Source organism: Manacus candei, unplaced genomic scaffold (assembly GCF_025592945.1).
Source record: "Manacus candei isolate 608988 ecotype Guabito, Panama unplaced genomic scaffold, ASM2559294v1 h1tg000050l, whole genome shotgun sequence".
Taxonomy (NCBI): Eukaryota; Metazoa; Chordata; class Aves; order Passeriformes; family Pipridae; genus Manacus; species Manacus candei.
The window spans coordinates 33,109,814-33,135,163 of record NW_026138098.1 but is presented as its reverse complement, the minus strand read 5'-3'; the positions used below and the strand labels follow the sequence as shown (position 1 = coordinate 33,135,163).

The window sequence follows — 25,350 nt, the reverse complement described above, 5'->3', positions numbered from 1 at the left end:
CAGTTTTCATTTCAGTTTGGTTTTTTACATTTTTCTGGAGTTTTTAAAATGAAAAAAAGTCCCAGGAAAAAAAATGTAGTTAAATTGAATGTATAATTCCACAAAATATGTATTTTTTTTTAAAGTAGATGTTTCAGTTTGAAAATAGTTCAAAGCTTTCTTGCAAAAAAAATGTTCATGTTCAGTTATGCTTCTATTTAAATGACTGGTAGTGTTTCTGCTGCTTTCCGTGGGTGCAGCATTATGTCTTCTGCTGTTTTCTATCAATTTTTGGAAATATTTTTTGTATATTCTAGAAGTTTTCATCTGGGTTTCCTAATAGAAAATTTCAGGTGTTTTACTTTAGTGCCTAAGGAAGTTGTAAAAATTTTGACTCAGGTGACATGCCTTTTACGTTTCTTTGCAAAAAAAACCCAATAAACCCATGTGTGAAAATATGTGACTTTTCTCACTGTCGTGTTGCCAAGAGTTGACAAATCAATAGACCTATTAAAAACAGATGACTTGAAATTTAAAGTACCGAGCGTTTAATACACTGGGGTCTTTCAAATATTGACTACCAATAAGTAGAAAATAGATCAGTACTTTAAATCTGTTAATTTATGCTCTTATAGATCAATGAGCTTCATGAAAATATGAGAGATTGGAATAGAATTCAGAGAATAACTAACCTTGAAGATCAGAAGCATAAATTCCTGTGTGTATGCTTTCTCACTCCGTCCCACCAGCTGCCGAACACTGTATTGTCAACATAATGCAAGCAGGAAATTCTGAGATCTCATAAACTAGCAGGGAAGTAGGTGTGAGTTGTTTGAGGCTATCCTAAACAAAATAGGTTGTTTTAGAAAGATGAATTTGCAGTTCTGAATGTGATGCTAGATGTCCAGCCAGCTTATATATTCCCTTTCTATTTTACATTCTGTGCAGCTTTTAAGCCATTCAAAGGAAATTGATATTTCCAAGATCTATCAGTCAGCTAGGCCCATATGGGTGTAAATCCCAAACACTACACAAATCATTTTAAAGTAAATAGAAAACAAATAAATTTAAGTTTTGTGGTGGTCAAGTGCAAAATTGGGAGCGCTTGAGGTTTTTTCTGTCATCCAAATTGAAATAACTGTGGAGGAAAATGAATACCAGGTTAGAAACAGAACAAATAAAAAAAAAATAACCACTATGCAGCACTATAAGATTGGTGGCCTAAAGGCTGAGAAAATTAAAGGGAATTTGGCTGTAGTAAAGGTACTGTATCATAGTGAAGTGTAATGCAATCGTAATGTTAAGTCCATTTTGTAGGAACAATAAAAAAGACCTTAAAAAAGATTTTTTTAAAAAAACCCTTATCCCATGGGACAGTGCAAGTAAACCACAAAAATATTTCTCATTCGTAATAATTACTTTAAGCAAATCTACTTGACACACACACCAGTAAATTCCTTCTAGGCTTATATCAGTACAGAATTAGTCCCTGTATTTCCTTGCAATCTGAACAGTTTGACAGTGCTTGTTTTTATATTTTATTTACATGGCTACTGCTTCCGAAGTAATTTCTTCTGGGTGTCTGAGAATCTTTTTATTTTCCATGCTGAAGCCAGTCAAAATCTTGTCCAGAGGTATTTCTCTGTCCGTAACAAATAATTGCGTTCCCTTAATGGTGATAAACAGTATTTCATGTGCACGTCTCATGAAAGGAATGCAACGGCAAAGTATGAACAGCTTTGAGACTGTGCCTTTCCCATCATATGAGATCCTGCATTATAGGGTTGTCCTGCTGAGTTATTATCAAAGACTGGGATGGTCATAAACGTTTCACAACTGCAAAGTACACTTTGCAAAGTGGGTAATACTAACAGCCCTTTAGTCATGACTAAATGCAGTAAAAGTTGGCTTGTTATGTCTGTGACTGTACTCCTGTGTGGCCAAGCTACTCTGCGGATAGCAAAGCCAGAGAGGCACACAGGAGGAAAGACATCTCTGTGGACAGACCGTAAAGCTACTGTGGCTGTTTCTTCTACAGTCTTGATGTGACAGCAGGTTACACAGCCTCAGTGTTCAGCTTCTTCTTGGAAAATGAAGACATGGCAGTCTCGTGGCTCCATTTCTGGATCCACATGGCCCCTTTGACTGCTGATGGTCAGCAGGCCACAATGCACTGAAGTTGCAACCCCCAGTTTTGGTCTTCTCATAATGGATTTATATCTCTTTTTCTGCCAGGTGATCTGTAGCAGGAGAGGAGATGTCCTTGTACTGAATAGCCCACCTGATGAAATGTTTTCAATTAGGGAAGGTATTGACTTGACAGTACAGTTAATAGGATTTTTTTACTGCTCAGCTTTCTTGTAGGTGTAGCTTGAATCCTGAAGTTGTTAGTGACCAAAAAATGTCTCCTCTGTGAAGGCTCAGCATTGGTCCATGTGCAGCAATGATCACAGTGTGGACTTTCTAAAACATTGATTCGTAATCTGTCAGAATCTGGATGGATTAGCTGTTGCAGTAGTGAATAGATGTGCACAAGGGGCTGCTGCTTCAGCCCTGGGCTGCATGTTTCTGGCTCTTCCATCCTGTCATCTTTTGACTTGATACACTTTTATACTTAATGCATCCTGTGTTAACACTTCTTATCAGTCACTCTAAGATACAAAGTACTTCGCTATTCTCTGTCTTCAGACAGCTTTTGTGTTGATGCTGTATTTCAGGGGTACTGTTGATTCCTAAACCCTCTGAGAGCTGAAGAGCTTTACAACTTCATTGTTCTCTTTTTCCCTCCAGACTAACGGGAGACCTCTACACACTCTCCTCCAACCGTGTTTGTTATCTGTGAATGCTGTGGGCCTGTTCCCTGTGGGATGGAGGCTGGTGCTGGGACAGCCTTCTGGGTACAGACCCACGGGGAACTGCCCCAGAATGGCTAGTAAACCTCCTCCATGCCATTCCACTGTGTAGGGAGAGCTTGCAAGGATGGGAGAGCTTTGCTGTGCTGTGGGAAGCACATGCATCCTTTCCCTTAGTGGAAATACGTGCCCATTTTCACTGTGGGGATTCAGCAGTGCACTGTAGAAACGCTGGAACAACAGCACCTGAGAATGTGAGTGATGAGGAAAAGAGCTTCTGGGGTCAAGTTCTGTGTCCTTGGAAACTAGGAGGCAAACTTAAACTTGAAAACATGCAGTTGTGTTTGGTCTGCTGAAAAAAGGGTATATCAAGTGCAGTCAGAAGGGCAGTACTTAGTTTTATTTACTGGCATCCTTGCTTATTATCTTAACCCCAAAGGGAAGGACTGTGTTGACATGTAAAATAAATTGATTTCATTCTGAGAGTTATTTCCTAATGTAAGAGAAGAAGAAATCATGAATGATAGCTTGCTGTACCCTGACCTGCCTTTTGACTGTAGTTTCATAGCTAAACAAAGAGCCGTTCATCCAAAACACTCTGAACTGTCACTTTAGAAAACTTAAATAAGATTTATCCATCCCTAAATCCATGGAAGAAAACAATAAAAGAAAGTGCTTTTCACTACTGCTTGTTAATGATGACCAAGACAGACAGGGATGACACTGCCCGTAAGGTTATGTGATGCACACTGAAACCACTTGCAGAGACTCATTCATCTTGGAAGTGATAAATTTAAACTTTGGCTGTAATGTTTAATTTGTGTCTTTGTAATGTGCAGCAGTACTCTGGCTAGCTCAGGTTCTTTTATAGCCTCAACTCTATAACATTTGCAGAGTACATTTCTGGAATTTGTAGGGGTTAGTTCAGGAAAGGTATATCTAATTTGTGGGTCCTTGTTAGGATGAGTAATGAAACAATTATTTCATTCTTCTAGTGCTGCACACAGTAAGACACAGGTTAAGCAGAATAAATGGATTCTAATTGTTCTAATTTGCATGACCTGCAAATTATTTTGTTCTTCAATAGCAAGTTCATTCCACAGTTATCCTGCTCTTGCTTTCCATTTGCCTGTTATCCCTAAGCTGTAAAACCAGATCTCTACACATATGTTTTTTTTGGGGGGGGGGGGGGGATTTTTTTGTTTATTTGTCTTGGTTATTTGTTTGGTTTGTTTTTTGTTCCTTTGAAAATTTTTATTGCTGCCGGGAAATAGGATAGGTTTGTACTGATTATTGTCCCAGATGGATTTTTGATTAAAAAAACCAAGATTGGGATTCCCTTCTTCTTAACCTTGTCTTGAGCTGATGGAAGGTACTTTTCCATTACTCAGCAAGTCAGACTGGCAAAAGTAGATGTTGGAGTCTTCTGCTGTTATGAGGGGGGGGAAATGATTAGAAGATGAAGACATGACTTTGCAAGCACAAAAGCAGGGAGATTCAAAGGTGAAATGATTCAGCTTGTGGTAAATAGAGGCTGTCTATCCTGTCTCCCACGTCTGCCTTGTCAGTGTAAGATTGTTAGCTGGATATTGGCAGATTTTTATATGATGCTGTATTTCATTCTCTTCACAGCAGTAAGTTACAGTAACAACTGGTGTCAGTGGGTACTGAATTTGTGTTGTGAAATCCTGACCTGCACTGGGATTCTTGTCCCAGGAAACAAGTATTATCCCATTGTCTGCACTGTGGGTTACCCAATAATGTTTTCAGGTGTGACCCTTTGAGTTATATTTTCTATTCTGTTTATTTGCTATTGGCCTGAAGGTGGCAATGACGGTGTAACATCACCATTCTGTGCCTCTGCTTTCTCCTGGGAAAATAAGGGAAGAGTACTTGCTTTCCTCAGGCAACACTTTGAGGAAAGCTTAGTGGAAGAGTTAACAATTGCTCTTGTGTTTTACAGTTCTGCAGGGCTCTCACTGCAGTGTGAACGATACATTACGTTGGACTGATTGTATTGACGTAATAGTTTAAGCATAATAATTGCTGAGTCAGTGTGTGTCCCCCAAGTCCCCAAAGACCTTTTGGCTATACACCAGATTCTTTTGAAGTGTAAAATAAAGCAACAAAGCAGTGTATGGGTGGCTGAGCTCAAAGTGTCTCTCAGCAGTGTCTCTGTGCATTTTGTAGACTCTGGGCAGAACCCTCTGCGAGGGTTCACTGAGAAGTTTGGAGTGTGTGTATTTGGTCTGTCAGATGGTAAGTGTTTAAAATGGTCTCATTTCTGTGCTTAAAAGCATCAGAAGATATAGTTGGGGAAAAGCTACCATTGATCTTGTGCTGCTGAACACCTAGTTAGTGGGATTATGCTCAAGTTGATTATTTTCTTTAGAGACACAGGAGCAAGGCAGATAATAAGATTTTATTCTCCTCTCTGTTTACAGAGGTTTTAATGAGTGGGGTTTAACAGTGATAGTAAAATTGTGTGAGTCTCCCTCCTGTATTTCTGAGGTGGTGTGCTGTACAACCAGACTTACTCTTTTGATTATAAACTTCCTAGCTACAGTGGTCTGCCTTTGTGTTGGACTAAGCTGCTTTAAATTTTCAATTTTCATGATTATTACAGCCTGGGCAGTTGTGTAGCAGGTGGTACCTGTATATTTTGTTATCGCTGAACAAACGTATGTTGTGTGGATTTGTATCTGTCTCAAAGAGGGTTTCTATTCCAGTGATAACATGCCATTTACCTCCTTAAACTGTTTTCTCATTGTAAAGAATGACCCAGCCAAAATCAGGCAGTTCATATAATTGCCTCTGAATCTCCAAGTACCTCGTTTTTTTTTACTTTTTGCCTTTCAAAATATTTTTCTTTGAAAGTAATGTTACAAAATTGCCTATCACAGAAATACACTTGAAAAAGCATTTATACCTTTAAAATGGGATTAGCTATTGCTTTAGAAAATGAAAGGAATTCATGTAGAAATTCACTTACGGATTTACATCCTGTGGATTTTAGTTGATTTGGGATGGGGTTTTTTTCAGCAAGCTAATGGATTTATTTTAACATGAAAGATCCATCAAGGAAAGCATTCTGTAGGGGAAATACCATTTTATATGTACACATGCTCACCTACAGGGAAAGTGAGAAGCATCTGAGTCAAACACCATAATGGCATTCATTGCCATCCAGCAGTGCCTTATATGTCCATGCTTAACGTGGCCAATCTCACCTTATTTATTGGTGAACTTTGTAGTTCTTTTCTACTATCTGTCCATTGAAGTCCATGTAAAGGATCCTATTGTCTTTTTTCATGCTCTCAAAACGTGTGCTCATTTTAAAGGCCTATTTTTATCATGGTTTAGAGAACAAAAAAAGATGGAATTATTCATATGATAAATTTCTCCACTGAATAAGGTTCATAATTAGAACTATAGTGAAAAACAGTTCCAGTCTGGCCAAGTTCTTGTTTCAGATTGTATGGGAATGTTATGTTCTAGTCAGATTTAGTTAAGATACCCAGAAGATTGTTTATTAAAAAATTTCTTGAGTCCTTCGAAGTTAGATTTCATTGTATTCTGAAGTTTTAGCTAGGATAAGAAAAAAAAGCCTATGATCATTTTTTGGCATCGTTATCTACCTGCTTAAATTCTCAGTTAAAACTTCAGGTTAAATCACAGTGTCTAAAACAATAAAGAAAGTGCAGAAATGGGAGTAGTACATCTTAAATGAATTCACATCAGATGAGAAGCAACACACCAGGGAGGAACAAGAAGGACCAGTTAGATTTCGTATATGAAATGTAGCTATTAAAGACACACAGTTTTGGCTCTTATCTGATCAAGCTGCCCATGTCAGAATTTGAGTCCTCTTTAAAGATATATATACCAATTGTTTAATGATCAGAAATCAGTGACAGTGCCCATCTTATGAAACTTTTAAATCAGACACTGATTGACAGTTTCAACAAACCAACCAAATGATAAAAAACTTTGAGCAGAAAGTGAATTACTCCTTCATGAGCAACTTTCACTGGCTTCCTTTAACATCCAGTTCTTTCATGAAGTATGCACATTTGTCAGGTCTTTAATGTAGAAGCACTACAATATGACTGAATCCCAGGAACACTTATTTAAAAAGAAAAAAGGAAGTGGAAGAGAACACAACCAATTTCAGCTTCAGCATGCACAATAAGCCACTGACTTTTTTCACAGCTACTGCAAAAATGAAATGCCAAAGTGGACAGCACTTCAGAGTAAGGTATAGATACAATATGATCTGTCATCTGAAATGACATTTGTTTCCTTCTTTTGATTTAAACTGAAAAAGGAATGCAGAGACATTGCAACCCAGGCAGTTTCTGTACTAATCTACCTTCTGTTGAGAAGCCATGAATGAACTCATGTTCACTTGTGAAGAGGTTTCTTATATGGATATAGAATCTTGTAGTTACATATGTCTGATGGAACCAAAGTATGCTTAGGCAGAAGGCTGTAGCATAACTCAGACCTGAGGATATATCACAAATTCCTTCCTCCCTCCCTTACACCTTTTTTTCTGGTAGAGGGGACAAGAACTGGCTGGGGTATTTCTAGAATTGCAGTCTGTAGCTCTTTGACTACAGGCTACTTTGTTGCTTGCCCTTCTCGCAGTTACTTCTTAATTGTGAAATAAGGAGACACCCCTCAGTTGTTCCAGAATGCCACACTGAACTTAGTTCAAAATGTTCCTTTTTCTAAGAACTACTTTGTAGCACAAAGATTTAACAGCTTTTCAGAAGTAGCAAAAGTAAAAACATCTGAAGTGCTAGTGCTTGATTTGGAACACAGCAATTACATTAAACAAGACAAAGGAACTGAAAAAGTCAGTTACAAGTGAACTCTTTCAAAGTTTGAATAACCATATTAGAGGCCCAGAGCAAATACACAGTACATATCAGAGAAGACTTTGAAACGGCCTCAGAACATTCAAATGGGTCAACAGTAATGTGAATCGAATACAAACTAATACAGTTAAATCACAGTGACTTTAAACAAATAGTATGCAGAAGGGCTGGCAAGAATTGCATGAAGAGAACCCTTTTTCAAACAGGTCAGGTCCAGCAAGTCTTAAAAACGTCTGTGATATGACTGAAATATTTTTAAGAGTGCTCAGTGAGTGCAGATTCGTCCGTCTTCATTAGTAAGGAGTTGGTAGGATTCTTATGGACATCAGAGATCATCCTCATGAACACAGGTGAAGAAGTCATAGAAAAACTGACAGAATGAATAGCAGTAAGTCTTCAGAACCCTGTGTTCTTCTTTCCACTAGAGGTGTTTGCCAAACTTCTGGCTGTGGTGTGTAGTCACGCTAAAAAGTGCTTCTGTATCAGAGCGCTGCTCCTGCTGTTTCTACATCTGTCATGTAAACTCCTAGTGCCATATGATAAACAGCACCAGGGCAGGAGGGATGTTGATCTGAAGAGTTTTAGTGACAGTCCTGTTTGCTGTTAAACAATGGTGTAAGGCACTGAACAGGTAAGCTCAATCTACTGCATAGTGTTTTATATAACAAGGCATTGGGACTTTTTTCATGTGACGTGGTTTCAAGTCCTATTTGCTCTTTTGCCCTCAGATACTCCTGTATTATCAAAATGTTGAGCCCAAATCTATTAATGCATTTATAGATGTACCACAACCTCATCTGCTGTCACAGAAAACTATTATTATTATTATTATTGTTATCGTGTAGGCTATTTTTTTGATTGCCACATTTTCTTCCTGTGTTTAACAGTCTGGCCCACTGAGTTTTGGCAGCCTGTCTCTTCAGCCCAATATTACCCAGTCAAGTTTTCAAGGATGTAAAAGAACTTGCTAAATACAGCTTGAATATATAAATGTTCTTTTCTACCCATTAACATAAAAAAAACTTGTAGTGCATCCTACAAAGCTGTTTTAATGCACAGTTACAAAGAAATACCTAACTGTGATGCTGAAGCATAAATATTTCAAAGTAAACCTAGTACTCAGTGTAGAGTCTTATTCATATTATTATAACATATTTGGTATATCAGAGAAGAACTGCTTTTTGAAGATGTTGTAAGTTGTAGATGTTTTCTTGCCTAGTCTTCACTGTTTCCAGATGGGTATCATAATTCATATTTTACAGTAAAGACGAACATATAATGAAAATCTAAACAGTGGGATAAAGGCTGATGAGAACAGTTTTATACCAGTCCTCCACTACTGTAATTATGACTGTTTTCAGTGCACTTACTTGTTTCCAACAGGGGCCTCATCGTATTTGATTGTGTCTCAGGATATGAAAAGGGTTTCCAGACTTTAGAATACATGCAGATGAAGATTAGAACACAGTGTGGTAGCATGATTAATATGACAGCTGATCCTGTCTTAATAATACAGTGTTGGCTCTTTGTTACATAAACTGCAACTGTGTTTTGTCCATCAGCCTTGATAATACTCAGCAGCAAAATTTTCTTGCTACAATAGCACCAAACCTTCAGATCCTGCAGATCAAAGCAGGATGGTAATTCTACTCATTCTGTGGTTACCTGTGTCAGCTTCCAAATTACCTTCAGTGTTATATCTGAGTAGCTTTTTTTTTTTTTTTTTTAATTGTATCTGTGGCTTGCCCTTGCTTTTGTTTCCTGACAGACACATTTCCTTGGCACTAGAAGTAATAATCCTTGATTTCAATTTTCCCACCCAAAGTGAACTTGTAAGAGTCTTTCTCCATCCATATATTGTCTTTTACATGTTAAAATATGCCCAGTTAATATTTGCTGGTGAAAAATGCATGGGGAAACCATGCTTTAAATTTATTTCTCTAATTTCAAGTGATAAAGATTAAAATATACCTTCTTGTTTTGTAATAGGCCAGCACACTTTATCTCTTTTCCCTTTCAGAATGGAAATAATTCTCAAAAAGACTTATTTTAAAAGGGACAAGCGTTTCATAATTTCCTCGATGATTTCTCAGTTTACTCATAGAATCAGACTCACAGTCCATGCCTAACACCATAAGATAACACCACCACTCACAGGCAAGTTGATATGGAGAAGGATTTGATATGTGTATAGAAGATGAGTGAATAATGTATAGTAAGTTGCAGTGTTTCAAGCAAGGACTGTGATGATTTTGACTTCTACTTTATAGAAAATAATGATATTTCTAATTTGTCTGTTTTGTTTCCCTTCACTAAAGTTTTCATTTCTTCCTGACTCTTATCTCTTCTTGCTGTTACAACTTATGTACTCTAAATTTCCTGCCACTTGAATACTCTTTATGCTGACTTTTTTTCCCTTTACTTGTAAAAATTGTTTTCCTAGTTCTGTATCTGTGTTTTGAGTGTATAAAGAATGTTTTATGCATATTTTACAGTAACTGTATAGTATTTATGGACATATTTAGAACTCCCAGTTCTACAATACAATTGTGTAACTTAAGAGCCAATACAGTGCTCAGAAAACTCCAGGTAAAAATGTCTGTATTGCTTGTACTGAATTATCCATCAGGAGTACATAGTCATGGGCAGTGCTGAGCTGGGTGAACATGAGCACAGGTGTACCCAGGTGGGCAAGACCAATGGCACCTGGCCTGCCACCATCCCTGAAGGTATCTAAAATGTGGCACTTTGGGGCATGGGGCAGTACAGGCTTTACGTTTGGACTCAGGGATCTTAAAGGTGTTTTCCAACCTAAACCTGGGATTCTGTATTTGTCCTGTGCTGGCATCTAGATTTGTAAACTGGGACTCTGCCAGCTGCACTCTGAGCAATTGGTGTCCTCTCCCTTGCACTGTCTGGGTATTCCCATCGTTGCACAGAGACCCAGGGAAGGATCCATCTGCCATTCTAGGTTGCAGGAGGCAGACCAGAGAGATTTAAATTGGGCTTTAACTCTTTCAATGTTGGTACATTAGTGTTTGAAGCTGGAGTTCTGGCCTGGCTGTAACAACGTGACACAAACCTATCCACAAAGCTCTTTCTGGTAAAATTATTTGCAGTTAAAATGTGTGTATACATCCTGAGGTGTTGTCTTTGTTCAGTGTTCGTTCTGTGTCTGGCTACAAGCTCATTGAGAAAAATGAGAAATAACTGTAAACCAAGACAGGTTTTGAACTTCATCTCGGTCTCTCTCATCACTAGGGGTAGCTGTTCTTCGGCATTCCTGTTATGGAGAGTTACCTTAATCTCTGTGTGAATCTGGCAAGAAATTATTAGCTAACATGACACAGATAACAGGCATCACTGCACTTCTAGGGCCGTGTCATGTGAGATGTATATTAGTGAGGGACTGAGCAGTGACAAGGTGTAGTTTTCAAAATCTTTTGACTTACCCAGGTTTTAGTTAGAGTATAAAGAATAAGAGAGACAGAATCTAAACATAATCTTGTAGCAGAATCTGAAAATGTTTACAGCTTTTGTATTGTTAAACTACAAGTGGGACTCAGATATTTTTTAGCATAGTGTTTTGTAGTCTGCAGCCAGGAAATGTGTTTTACAACCTTACTGGGTCTTGATTTGCAATTCAGTTGAGATGTCATCATTGAGCCTCAGGTGAATGAGGCTCTGCAGTTAGCAAAACAAAGTAAAAAAGGTTTTAATTTTGTTCTGGCATATGCTCAAAAACTGAAGATATTTTTGAATTGTGTTAGAAACGTGAATGGTCCAGAAACTTGTGGAGGTTAAATTCTTCATGAGGTCACAGATGGTACTTAGCATCCTTTATAGGAACCACCAGCTTTTAGAGTTTCAGTCTGAGTCTTCTGTGCTGGCCTCAGTGGCTGCAGTACAGGTGCTAATGGGGGGAAAATAATTTAGAAGCATTTTTCAGTTTAGCAACATTTCCTGTTAATTTAAATTCCAAGAGTGGTATCAACGCTGTTTGTACTCTAAATAAGTGCATGTTGTGCACCCATATAATTTATGATATTTTCTGGCTTATTAATCAGTGCATTGAATCAAATTTTTGTCTCATTTAAACATTGGATCAGTCTTTTCTTACAATACTTTACTTGTTTTAACAGTGTATATCATTATGCAGCAAGGAGCATGACCCATATTTTATGAAAGCTGTGTTGTGGTAGGTGACAGTCAGAAGATGCTAATTGCTAATTACAGACGACTAACTATTGCTAACTAGAGAGGATGCTAACTGCTTCTGTAATAATAGAAACATATTTGTGACAAAGATTTTGTTTCTCGAACTTTAGTTTCTCTTTCAAAAGACTGAAGAAAAACTGCTTGATAAAGCCCTGCCTTGCAATTCCAAATTGCTGCCTCGTAAGTCAACAAGTAAACCTATTGAAAATTACAGATTTGTTTTCAGAGTTGCTTGTGTTAGCTTTTCCAAGATGCCATTCTGTCACCTGGTGTGTTCATGCTCAATTCTCCGTTCTCCATTACTAAACTTATTCCCGAGGTCGGAAGCTGTTTGTTTTCAGCCACAGCCGGTCCGTGCCTTCATTTTATGGCAATGTCTCTTTGCGTCAGCCTTGAAATGCAGGAGGACCCACCTTCTAAGTGACAATGTCTAATTAGTACTTTGTAAGTTCAGGGATGGGAGGGTTGCATGGAACAACCTCCAGAATTTAAAGTTGGCAAGAACTGGCAACTCCTGTCGTTCTCTGCCCTATGTTGAATGTTCGTTGATGCTGGAATTGAGTTGCCTGATTTTTGTTTCTTCACTGATTTCCATCATATATCATTTAGAGCCCCTGAGCATACTATTCTTTGGTATATCAGTTATATGTGAAAATAAAAGCAAAGTGTTGTTTGTGCTGCTTAGAAGCTTGTTCTTATTTTCTTTTTTTAGCTTTATCAGCAAAGTTGCCTACAGTGTACTCAGGTTTACCAGCTCCTTCAACTAATGCACAGAACCTTTCAGTTTTGTTGTCTTGCTTTTGTTTAGGCTCAGGTTACAGAAAAAAACTTGAGTGTATTTATCTTTCAAAATGATATTGGATACCATTAGGGGGGATCACTTTTTAGTGGATGATATTTGTTAAAAGCATAGCATTTGTGCATTGCACATTTCACAACCTTGTGATTGCCAGCAAGCTACTGTTAGAACTGTTCATAATGCTAAATGAAAAGTGCAACATTTTCAGTAAATGCCATACTTAATATATATTGTGGTAAGTGGTTAAAGATATTTTGTATATCATGGGATCTTTATGTCTTTTTTGCATGAGGAATAAGTGGATATTACTGTGTATTTTGTTTAGCCTATTTGATCAACCCTATGCATGTAATTCCTGCACTTGTTGGCTGCTTACTGCAAAAACAGCAACAAAGCAAATACAGCTATAAGCATCCTTTCTTGAGCTTTGGTAGAGTATGTGTGTACTTGTGTATTCTAAACAAAACCTGCACTTAATGTGTTTGCAAGCACTACAACTTCCTTCCCTCTGGAAATTTCTTGAAACCTGGGTGAGAATACCCAGAGGCTCCAAGTACACATTGCCTGTATATTGTTAGGGACTTTTCAGAGCTGCTTGTGGTAGATTGAACTGGAATGTTTTAAAAGCTGTTATGTCCCAGTCCCTATAGCCTCCATCTATCGGTTTTGCTTAAAATGTCACTAATTTGAGAAAGAGAATACTTTATTTGTTTTACATGCTTGAAAGTGCTATGGGATTACCATGATGATTTAATGGAAGCACTGTTTTGTTGGCTGTCTCTCAGCTTTTGGGTTTGGACTTGGCTGATGTGGAATATGTGAAGGGATCCTGTTTGACTACATAATTAATAGTACAAAGGCCCTTTTTCTTTTTTCTTGGAGTGGGTTCTCAGAGCAGTGTAAATCAGACATAGCTCCTGTGCCCTGTAGCTCTGTCTGCTGTTCTCTTCTCTTGATCGCTTGGGGGGGGACAAGCAGTTGCCCTGAGAGGTTTGATGGGATTCCCCCAAAGCCAGAGAATCAGTTGGCACCTGCTCTGCTAAGACTTAATATAAGCACTTAAAATAAGCATGAGTCTGAGTCTGATAGTCTTAAGCAAGAAAAACTGAGCCCTGGTTCTACAAACTTGTTTCATTTCCAAGTATCCTTCTCACTCATGCCTTGTGAGTAGGAAGCAACTCTTCCATAATTTATAATTTAATTTCTTTTTTGTAATCACAGAAGAAAGAAGAAACCTTGCCTGGGATATTTTCTTTACCTTTTCTGCTTAGTTTTCGTATTTTCTTTTTTTTTTTTATGATTTTGATTTGGCTGTTATTAACATTCTCTGCAGACACACTGTCACGTGAGTTTTGTGCTTTGTGGAATGTGGTTTACTACAGCATCCATTTTCTCTTATACTGTCAGCAGAGTCTGGCATAGACCCTTTTCATGTACAATTGCTCTTATATTTTCTTGGATCCCATTAATGTGGTTTTGTTCAATTATTATTTTTACTTGCTTTTCATGTATAATATTGTTACGTGACTGTAGAGGTGTTTTGCCTACAAAACATGCTCTAGTTAAAAATGAACATATGGCACCATTGAATATCCCTGAAAAAGGGACTTTTAAATGTAAACTTTCAGAGTGAAAATTTTAGTAGTTTAAGAAAGGAGATATCCAGAAACTTTTTTTTTTTTTAAGGTAGTGCTTGTTGCAGTCTGGAAGTGCAGCACCCTGAGGTGTGTTTGATATAACAAGTGCATTATGAAATATATTTATTTACATACAAAAGATGATGCCAAATTGAAGCTACACTTTCAGTACTGAGTCTTTTAATATGTTTTATACTTTTATAAACAGTTGATATCTGAACTGATTCCACATTTTTTCCCTCAATACCAGATATACAGTTTTTTTGGTGACTCTGGAATAGGGATGCCAGGATATCTTTTGGTGCAACAAGATTGGAGTGGGAGGGATTACACAAGAGCTTACATTATGCCATAGTGTTCATAGTACGATAGCAAATATTTTATTCATGGAAGTCTGAAGTAAGATAAATAATAAATGTCACACTATCTTCATTCTCAGAATCTCACAGTTTTACTTTATGCTAAACTCTCTTTCCATGGCACTTATTAGCAGTATTTTCTAAGGTATCTCTGAGTATTTATTTCCCAAATTAACATAAAATTTGATTTTCTTTAACTTGCTATGCTTAAACGAGGCTCTCAAATATGGCAAATTGAGAGCTTTGTGCATGTGCTGTTTCCAGCCTTCCCTCAGATAAGCCTGCAGTATTGGCAGTTTATAAAGTAAACCAGTCAGTCTGGCATATTTATCTGTATTTATATTTGCATAGTATGTGTGATTATTGCCATGTGTTTGAATAATACGTCTCTGTGTGTCATGAAATGCAGAGATACATAGTCAGTAGCAGCAAATGCTGCAGCATCTTGGAAGAACCAGGAGCTGAGGTGGCTTTTGGCTTGGTGGCACCTCCATCAGTAAGTGCGTGAGAAGCTTCAGAACTCTGCCAGCTAGTAAATGCAAATGATCAGTGGCTCCACCTGTTAGAACAAAGAAAGTACTTGCAAAGAACAAAGAAGATTTCCTTAGCAGTAAAGTTTGCAGTCTGGATGGACATCTGGCTCCAGCCTGGCTTATCTTAGTGCCACTCAGTGCCATGGGCTGGGAACCACGGCGGGAGTGGATCAAGGGTTGGACTTGATGATCTCAGAGGTCCCTTCCAACCTGGCTGATTCTGTGATTCTGTGATTCTTATTTAGGCATCCATCATGTGGCTGAGAGTTGGCTGAACTTCCTCTGACCTCCATACACTGTCTTGAGGAGCAAGAAGGGAGATCTGAGGGCAAACTGTCATTTTATTAAGGAAAAGTTTCAAATCTTACATTACCTGGCCTCTTTTAGGGTGTGCAAACAGCAGATCTTTTAAAGACCTGGATTACAGGTCATTATAACACAATCTGAATATTTCTTTAATATAAATTCATCTTATATGCATTTATTAAAAAATGCAAACTCTAAATGAATTTTTGGTGTGCATTACGGCTAGTGAAGGATGTTTACAAAGATCCTACTTAGCTTTCTGCTTTTAATCTTCTGAGTTTGTGCATTTTTAACATTCTTTAAACTTTACATATAATTCAGTAGCACATATTTATAGCAAGAACAGGTTACTCATTAGATTTCAGTCAAGTATTTTATTTATTTCATTGATAGTGAAGGAATTAGTATAAATCATAAAGGAAAAAGGTCTTTGAGTTCTATAATATTTTTGCTTTACTCAACATAATTCCTAGTTCCTTTTCTACTGATTCTGTTCTAGTTAGATGCTTTTCCTTTCCTTTTTTTTACTGTATTCTTCCATGGAGCTGATGACAATTGTAGGCAAATTTAGGTTAATTTATAATCCATCAATTCTTTGGCCAATTAGAGATGTAAATAATTAAAAAATTAAAATGAAACTTGGAAATTTAGACAAAAATTCTCTACAATGTTTAAGGTAAAAATTCCTGCAGAAAAGGAACTTCCAACATGAGGCATGATTGCTTTATTAGAATGTCAAAAACGTTGCATTCTGAGCTTGAACTTTCCGCAGGTGTATTTGTTTATTTCTGTGTGAAAACAGAAATGCAGCAGAGAATTTCTGCATAGAACTGCAGAGGAATATGCCCTGAATAGCAGACTTCCCTGATCTCCTGCAGGATTCTGCAGATCCCTGCCCTGTAGGAGACTGTAATGTTCAGTTGTCTTCCCTGCATGCTGTCACACACAGCCTCCCTCGTTCTGTTTGTTAACTGCAGCTTTTAACAATCGGGGGGTTTTTTTCTCTCTTGTAGCACAGAAACCCAGGATCTTCAAGCTTGTGCTGAGAGTATGATCCAACAGCCCAAGTAATGCACCGATTTCTCACTGTCCAAATCAATCTGGTAAATAAATGGCTGTGCAATGGCCTCTTTTCTGGCAGTTGTTGGTGTTAAAGGATCATTCCGGTGCTCTTTTATCAACCTCTTTCGTGTTCGTTCCTCCTGAAATGCTAAGAGAATTTACCTGAAGTAGAATAGATCTTCTCTAGTTAACAGCAGTGATTTTTTTGAAATAACATTTGAGTGTTTGAAACATTTAGTCATGAGCTTCTAGGAAAAACACCTGGGAGCCATTTCATTGCCTTGCTATTGAGAGTGGGATGTTTTGTTCCGAAGTGACTGAATTCAGCTGGTGAAGCGATTGCATCGACTATTATTTGCTCTGACAGTCCCCAGAAATTCTTGTGTTGATACTTCTTACCTTGTGGTGCTCTGTATGGACAGGACAGGAATTCATACAGTCTGGACTCATTATACATACAGGGTGCTGGTGAGGGTTTAGCTGAAGTATTTGTAAATCTGAGATTTACCATAGTCCTCTCTCTAAAAGCTGGATTTTCATTCACTGCATGTGCTTAAGTGACTGCCAGCCTCCTAGATTCACGTGTTACATCACAGTGTGGTGTTAAATTAAATTCATTACTCTGGATTGTAAAGGGATTAACTAATACAATTAATACATAATTAAATGGAATTACATTTTTTGCTGTTTAGTGACTTTTCTTTAAAAGTACAGTTTTGAACTGAGCCAAATCCATGTATATTATTTGAAATGGCCAGCCTTTGCCTGGTTTAGAGCTGAGAGTCTGACAAGTAGCTATTTTCATAAGGTTTCTGTCTGTAGCCTAAGTTCTATCATGGGTTTATCTCAAAACAGCTTCCTTCAAATCATTCCACAGAAATGTTATAGAATATAAGTTATGTGTGAGTGAAAATAAAGGTGTTTCTAGAATAATTACAAACGCAAATGCCTTTATTGATACAGGCACAGCTGAAATCTCAGATCAAGGGAATCAGGGAAATCAATCTTCATTACCAATCCAATGTGGTACAAAAATGTGCTTGGTTTTCTGTTAAAGGAAGTATCATAGCAAGTCTGTTCTATCAGAGATCAGGAATAGCATCATAGAGATCTTCTCAGAATAACGTCTGTAAACGTAGCAAACTTCATAAAGGAAAAAAGAAATCACCTTCTCAGTTTTACTGTTCTACCTCTTCATGGTACTCCTGGATGTAGTGGGAAAATAAGGAGAAAGTGTGATGTTATTGTGTGGTATGGAGTGGCTACGAGGACTTGAAAGATCTTTTTTTTAGAGCTATGTTTATAATAACTTTATATATTTTTAAGTATTTATATGTATATTTATAATGCGGTTTGATTTAAACATTGTTACACTCTTCTTAAGTCTATTGGAATCTGTGTACACAGTACACTGTGCATTAAAACAGCACATCTAAAACCACAGTAAAATTGGTTTTGTTTTCTTGAGAAATGCAGGCTGTGCCTTTGCTGTGCTGGAGAAACAACACTTTGGAACCTGGAGTAACTCAGGCAGTCCCTGGGTGTGGCAGAAGTCGAGCAGCTTAGTGCTGGACATTTTTTCCTATTTATGACTGCTGTTTAAGAACATAACTTTTTGATTTAGAGTGCATCTAAGACTTTTAAACAATCTGGATGAGAAAGACTGTCTCAGCAGCTCCACTCTATTTTACTTTGAATTTTCTTCTGCCTCCATCCCCTTCCTCCCTCTCATAGCAGCATATAATCTCCAAGCAATTTATATGATAGTTTATCATAGGAAAGTCTTATGCTGCTGTTGTAGGCTGAAATTCTCTCCAACTAATTTTCTATTTTCCTGCTGTAAAAGTGCCAGGACACTTTGGTGAAAGGTAGATGGATATTCAATTAAAAACTTCTGTACTAGGAGCTTAGAAAATTGCTTCTTAGTAAAAAGCAGATTAACCTGAAGTCTGCTTCTTGCTGTCACTTAATAGTTTGGATGCTGCTTTATTTCTATTTATGTTTGCCTGTCCCTCCTGCATCATCTGTCAGTGACAGTAACATCTGATTAAAAGAAATCTAACATCTTTTTTACTCCCTGCTGATTCCTCCACCAGGCTTAAAGTGTAAATACAAGCCCAAAGTACCACTGGCCCTTCAGGTTTCTCTGTCAAGTGTTAAGACTGTCGTATTTTGAATAAGAAATGCCTGTGGTTTTTGGTTTTTGCATTAGAAGTGGTAAGTGATGGTTGTATTTGCTTTGCAAGAGAGTAGTTATGACACATTCACTTCCTGGGACACTTTCCCCCCCAGAAAAATATGGGTGTTTTTTAGGATCACCTTGGAATTGTGCTGAATTCTTCTGATATTCCCAGTGTGAAAAAGTAGGAAGACACATGATATAATGAGATATTTGTTTTATGTGTAATTGAATAAAAATTGAAGACAGCACAAGTTCCTCCTTTCATCCTTTGACTGGATCACAGTCACTTTCAAGAGGATTTAGTATCCCAGGAATCCAGCTCTGTCCTTTGAGACAGCCTGGCCACCTTCCCCAGCTTCAGTTGACTGACACCAATGTTTTGGAGAGTGGATTAAAATGTGCAATATTAAGCATATTTCACCACCATAATTCTTTCTGAGATTTTTGGATTAATTAGGACCTGAAAATTTCAGTGTGTTGTTTTTTGGTTTTTTTTTTAATAATTAAAGGGTTATGCATTCTGAATCTTTGTTTCTGGGTTTTTAGGCTGTTTTATGCGTGCTTCTTTAGAATTAAATTTGTTTTGTGGCATTACAAACTATATGTAACTGAAAGCTTGTAGAGAGTTACACTGGGAGGCTTTAAATTTGAGGCTTTTCCTGCATATTGATTGGGAAAGGGTAATTCAAACAGTGAGGAGAGCCCTTGGTACTCCAGCTGATTCCAGCAGAGGTTGAGGTAATTAATTTCTTATGAGGTACTTCACATCTCACTGCATTAGATTCAGAGGGAGTATTCCATGCTGGCTTGAAAAGGAGAAAATTGACAATCTCATATTGAAGCTGTTGAGGAAAAAAAAAACCCCTATATATAATGAGAAACAGATGAGAAACAGTTCCACATGAAAGAATCCCTATTTGCTCTGTTTGCATATGATTTTCTATGCCCTTGTAGGGTTTGGTTTCCCGCCCTCGTCCTGTTTTTTTTTTTTTTTAAATATACTTAAATGTTTATCACAGAAATATGTTTTCTTAAGTCAGGTGTCTTTAAGGAAGTGCACTAGGGTGGGTGTATTAGAGTAGGAAATCTGTGTCACTCAGTGAATATGGTGATTTTGAACTTAAAATCACAGGTTTAACCCACCTGAATAACAGGTGGGTTATTCATTCTTTGTGCTTCCTCCATTAAAAAAGAAAGGTAATGACTGTCCTCATATATTAATTCCCCCTTGCAGGCTTTTGATGCACAGTAAATATAGGCTTTGAAATGCTTTATGGAAAGGCCTGAGAGCTTTTGTCTTTTCAAAAGAATTTTTGTCCTTTAAAATGTCAGAAATGTCAAGTTCTGCCTTTGCTGTGTTGTCAGCGGATTCCTTGAGTAACTTCTAAAATGTTCATTTAAGAGATTTCCCAGGCAGAATTTAGTAATGTGTCACTGCTGTGAATCCTGTGTGTATGACTGTTCCTGCATCGAAATAGTTTCAGAGGTTATCTACGCTCAAAAAGTTATTCCCATCCCCTTCCAGGATGCAGAATAAAGAGCGGTCTTGAAAAAAAAGTTTGTTTGAAAGCGTGGGACAGACTTGGAAACTAGAACTGTAAAGAACTGGCTTCCTTTTGTGTTCAAATCTGACACAAACTTGTCTGTTGAGATCTACAGGTTTGGAGAAGATCATTTTGGTTTATTGAACTAGACATGTGACCTTTAAAAGGGATCTTGTTTTTTACTTGGACATTGCACTTTGTGGAGCTAGCTGGAAATTTGAAGGGTAAAACAATATTTACATGAATTCTGCATTTAAGGGGCAAATATTCCTGGGGCCTAGTGATATCCAGATTGGTCCAAAGACGTTCTGCCCCAGACTTGGCACTTCTTGCAGGTGTGTCGTAGCCAAACACTAATCTTGGATGTTTTGTCTCTCTGTGTGACCTTCAAGATGCCAAATCCTTTGTCTCCTCCCAGCAAAGAATGTAAGAAGTGATATTAGTTTTAGTTACTGATGGCTGAAGCACTGTGTTAACTAATTTTGGCAGAAGGAAACCAACTGTAATCAAGGTGACAAACCTCTTGACCCCTCTCCATTTATATTAAAACATGTGAACTAATAAAGACTGCAACAGGTTTGAACTGGATCTTCCCTTACAAAGGCTTATAAGGCTGGGGTTTTTTTTGATGCAGGTGCTTGCAGGTGTCTTTACTTTGTGAATTAGGATTTGAAAGATCAGGCTTTCTGTGAGCTGGGTACAAAAAAAAAATGTTTTTGTCTTTGCAGAGCAAATTCAGGTGTGGAAATTTCCCAAGTAATGACAACATTGTTTCAATGTGCAAAATAAATTGTGTCACTGCTTTTTAGACAATTTTTTTGTTTAGAATTTGCAATGACTTTGCAACCCAAAAGAAGAACCGTTTATAAGCTCCATATACAAAAAACCTTTAAATGTTAAATGCTAAATTGTAGCAACAGACATAAAATGCTGGGTATCTCTATAGAGGCTCTGACTTTGCTTTAATGTCTTAAGTTGTATGATGGTTCATTTCTTTGGGTTTTTTTTTTTAATTAAGGTACAATGTACAGGAGCGTATAATTACTGAGTATAGCGTTATTGTCAGTCTACATATAGCCCCAAATAATCAGTCATTTAATTAGAGCTCTGACATTTCTTAACTTATTGTAGTATTGATTGGTGTTTACCTTTTAGCTTGACTTTTTTTTGAAAAGTATTTCCATAGAGAACTGATTTCGATAAATGTGCTAGTCTTTTTTAAAATAGAATTGTCATGGGAAACGTGGAACTAAATCAAAATATGTTTATCCCAGAGTCATGGTACGCTGCTGGAGACAGTTGACAGAAAGCAGATTTAGATTGGATATTGGGGAGAACTTCTTCCCTGTGAGGGTGGAGAGGCCCTGGCACATGTTCCCAGAAAATCTGTGGCTGCCCCATCCCTGGAAGTGTCCAAGGCCAGGCTGGACGGGGCTTGGAGCAACCTGGGCTAGTGGAAGGTGTCCCTGCCCATGGCAGGGGATTGCAATGAGATGATCTTTGAAGTCCTTTCCAAACCAACCATTCTGTGATTCTGTGATAAACAAAGGAAATCCTGGCAGCAGATTGTATTTCTTTTTTCTATTCATTCCTCCCAGGATTGTACAATGAGTATTTGGGAACAGACACATCCCATGAAACAAAACGTGTTTTGGGGCCATAGGTCTTTAAGTATGGAAATCTATTTCCAGGAGAGTCTTTGAGAACAATATGGCTTAAAGTTATGTATTTGGTTTTAAAAATCTATGTAATTTTAAACATTCCAGTGAAGTATCACTGCTTTGTTTCAGCTTATATTTGTTTAGATTAATGTGTAAATCCAGGAAAGCAAAATGAAGTTCCATCTGAATATGTGAATATATATGAATATGTGTGTATATATATATATATATATATATATATATGAATATATCTGAATAGGATGAAAGTAAAGTAGTTTTTAAGTTTATAGCTAAGACTCCAGCAGTTCCGGAATATGGAATTCAGCAGGTATCTGTTCTCATCATGGAATTGCTCCTTTTTACTCCACAACATGGAGAGGATAGAGACTACAGATGTGGTTTAGAACATGTATGACTAGTTCTGAAAAATATTGATTTTATATTTGAAATCCCAGTATCTCCTTCAGGTGTGTATGTCCAAAATTTCCAGGGTGCTTTGTTACAATTTACTTTTAGAAGTTTGTGTTTTGCTTTTTGCTTTTTGTTTGTTTGGAGTTCTTGTGGTTGGTTTGTTTGTTTTTGTTTTTAAATATGAGTACTTTGAGGGACTATTTACAAGACAAACCCTCAACCTACCAAATTAATTCTCTCTCCCCACCCTCTATATTGAGTAGAGGTTCAGGACCTTCAGAGGGGATGCAGAAGTGATTTCTGTAAGGAGCGCAGCCTTGCAAGGTTTAAGTAAATCTTTGTGACTACTTTATCACCAGTACATACCCAAATAAATTGGCTCCATTTCACTTGTTTGGTTTAGTCCTGCGAATGAGAGTACTTCAGTTCTCTGTTGTAACTGAATTCTGGATTATGGCTAAAGTGGGAGTGTTCACTGACTGATGTAATGAATAGTATTTGCTGTTTTAATACTTATGGCTGATTGTATCCTCTTATATACCCTTTTTTATATAAACGTTTATAAATTTAGCTCATGTCTATTAACCTGAGTACTAGAAGAAATTAGATGATCATTTAAGTAGTCCTGCCCAAAGTGTGATTTAAATGAAGTCCATTAAAACCAGTGGGGAGATAGTCCTGTGTTCAGATGAGAATCTGCCCTTAGATATGGATTGTTTTAAATGAAAATCCAGCAGGAAAGATTTTCTGCTCATGTGGTTTTTGAGTCATTCAACTTCTGTTGTTTTCCAGTGTGTGAAATAGGTAGACCTGTGTTATTATTGGCAATACTCAGCATTTATTTCAGGCTATCCAGTGTTAATTAAAAATACTTATTTTCGCTTAGTGGAGTATTAATAACAGTGTGACTTAGTGCTTGTAAAATGTTTCAAATTTTAAAAATGCATTGAAATAGGAGTGGGATATTGCTTTTAGAATCTTTACAAGGGAGCCATATCACTGCTATTACTTATATTTAACAGAAAAAAACAGAAGGTGAATGCAGGAACACTGAAAGGAGAGAACTCAACTGCCTGATTTTTGAAATCCAGGCCCAGAATAGTTTGCATATTTTTCCTACCCCTTATCCTGATTCAGTCACCCTGTACAAGAAGGAACTATTTCAGGATAGGCTTGTTTGTTTTGAAGTACAGCAGTTATAAGAATATCAATAGACAAGCAGAAGCAGAGTGTTGCAAATACAGACCTGTGAGCTCTATCACTGGAGAGTGGAGCAGTGTAGGGGTGTTTGGATCACCTTTAGTTTCACTGTGCCATCATTTTAATAGACACTTTTAAAATATTAAATCTGGTCTTTTTCAGTTCCTAAAAAGTGTAATCATCTAGTCTAGATCTTGAACTGTAACTGTCATGTACAGATCTGAAGTGGAAGTGTGCAGAGGAATAAAAACTTGAAGGAGTAATTCAGCATCTAAAGGTACGTGGGACCAATGGGTGACTGGAGAGCCTCAGCACGAGGCCACTGATGTTTGGGAGTGTTCCCACGGGAGACTCTGTAGTCAGGTGTCCCTCTGACTTGAAAGGACTGTACACAGTTTAGAAATTCTATAGTCTTTATAAGCAGGATTTATGTGAACAGCAGTGTGGGGGTTTTGCTGTTTAAATTTCTTTGAAGAAGAAAGAGAGTCTGCAGTTCTGAGGTTACCTGCATTCTGGAAATGTCCACATTCTACAGCCTGAAACTGCATTTTACAGCTTATTTGGCTCTTGGGGAAAACACAAGGTGAAGAATAACTTCGATTAAAGTTAGATTTGCTTTCTAGACATTGACTATTGACAATGTTAAGAATTTGCAAATAAAGTATTTTTTCCTTGTTTTCAGTTCAATATATGCCACTCACTGACTGAGTGGTTTAGGTTTAGGTTTGTTTAGAGCCAGTTGTATCATTAGTTACCACCTTTGAAGTTAGACATTACTAGAGAACTAAAAAAAAAAAAAAAAAATCCCAGTATTTTACATTGATTCTGTCTTAGTGGAAAATAGGCTCTGACTATAAAGCTTTCAAAGGATGTGCCATCTTTGTAGTCTGAAAATGCATAGGCATAAGCTGAGTTGTATCCACAGTGCTTTTACTGGCCCTGTTTACCTGGTAGTTTTTTGAAGGGATAAGTTTTCTTGTCAAGTTTTACAGTAACTTACAAAACATAGTAGAGGAGACATTATTTGCTTTGGTTCCCGTGCCAGCTTTGGTATGAGAACTGATTGCATTACCGTGATACAAAAAGTGAATGTTTACCTTTAGGGATTCCTTGAAGTGAAGTTTAAGGTGAAGTTCAGACCTTTCTCCAAGACCCGTAAGCAATTTCAGAAATAGACAAATCACAGGAGAATTTCTAAGTCCCCCTGAATATATAAGCTCAATTTTTAAAGTAATTGTTCCCTTTAGACTAATAATTTCAAGGCATTCATTTTATTACATTGCTCTTTCAGTTTTAATATAAAGGTTTTTTCCTGATCATCTCTAGTCTTTGCTTTATTATTATTAAGCATATTGCTCTGTTCACAGATTATTTTTATTTTTTTTTTTTTTTTTTAGCAAGGAAATAACTCTGACTGATATATGATTTATTGTAGATAACAAGGTACCTTGTTATCTAGTAGCTACACCTAGGTGCCTACTGAGATATTACAAATTCTATATTAATTTTAATATTATTTACAAAACAGGAGAGTCATGTTCATAATACAGACATCCTGGTGTACTCTCCCTGAAGTCCAGATGTTGTGGTCAGTATACACAGCTATTTCTTCAACATTTATGAGAATCTGGTTCTTTTTGCTGTAAATGTTGAGCGCTGACTTAAGACTTTGTGTAAAGACACTTTCAGTGTTTGTGGTTCTTTCCTTCAGACCAGGGGAGTCC

At 37.3% G+C, this 25,350-nt stretch overlaps 1 protein-coding gene across 8 annotated transcripts in view; it reads left to right on the top strand.

The window, feature by feature from the left end:
- The window catches only part of CTNNA3 (catenin alpha 3), a 443,012-nt gene that overhangs the window by 236,754 nt on the left and 180,908 nt on the right, over window positions 1-25,350 (top strand). The window lies entirely within an intron of this gene.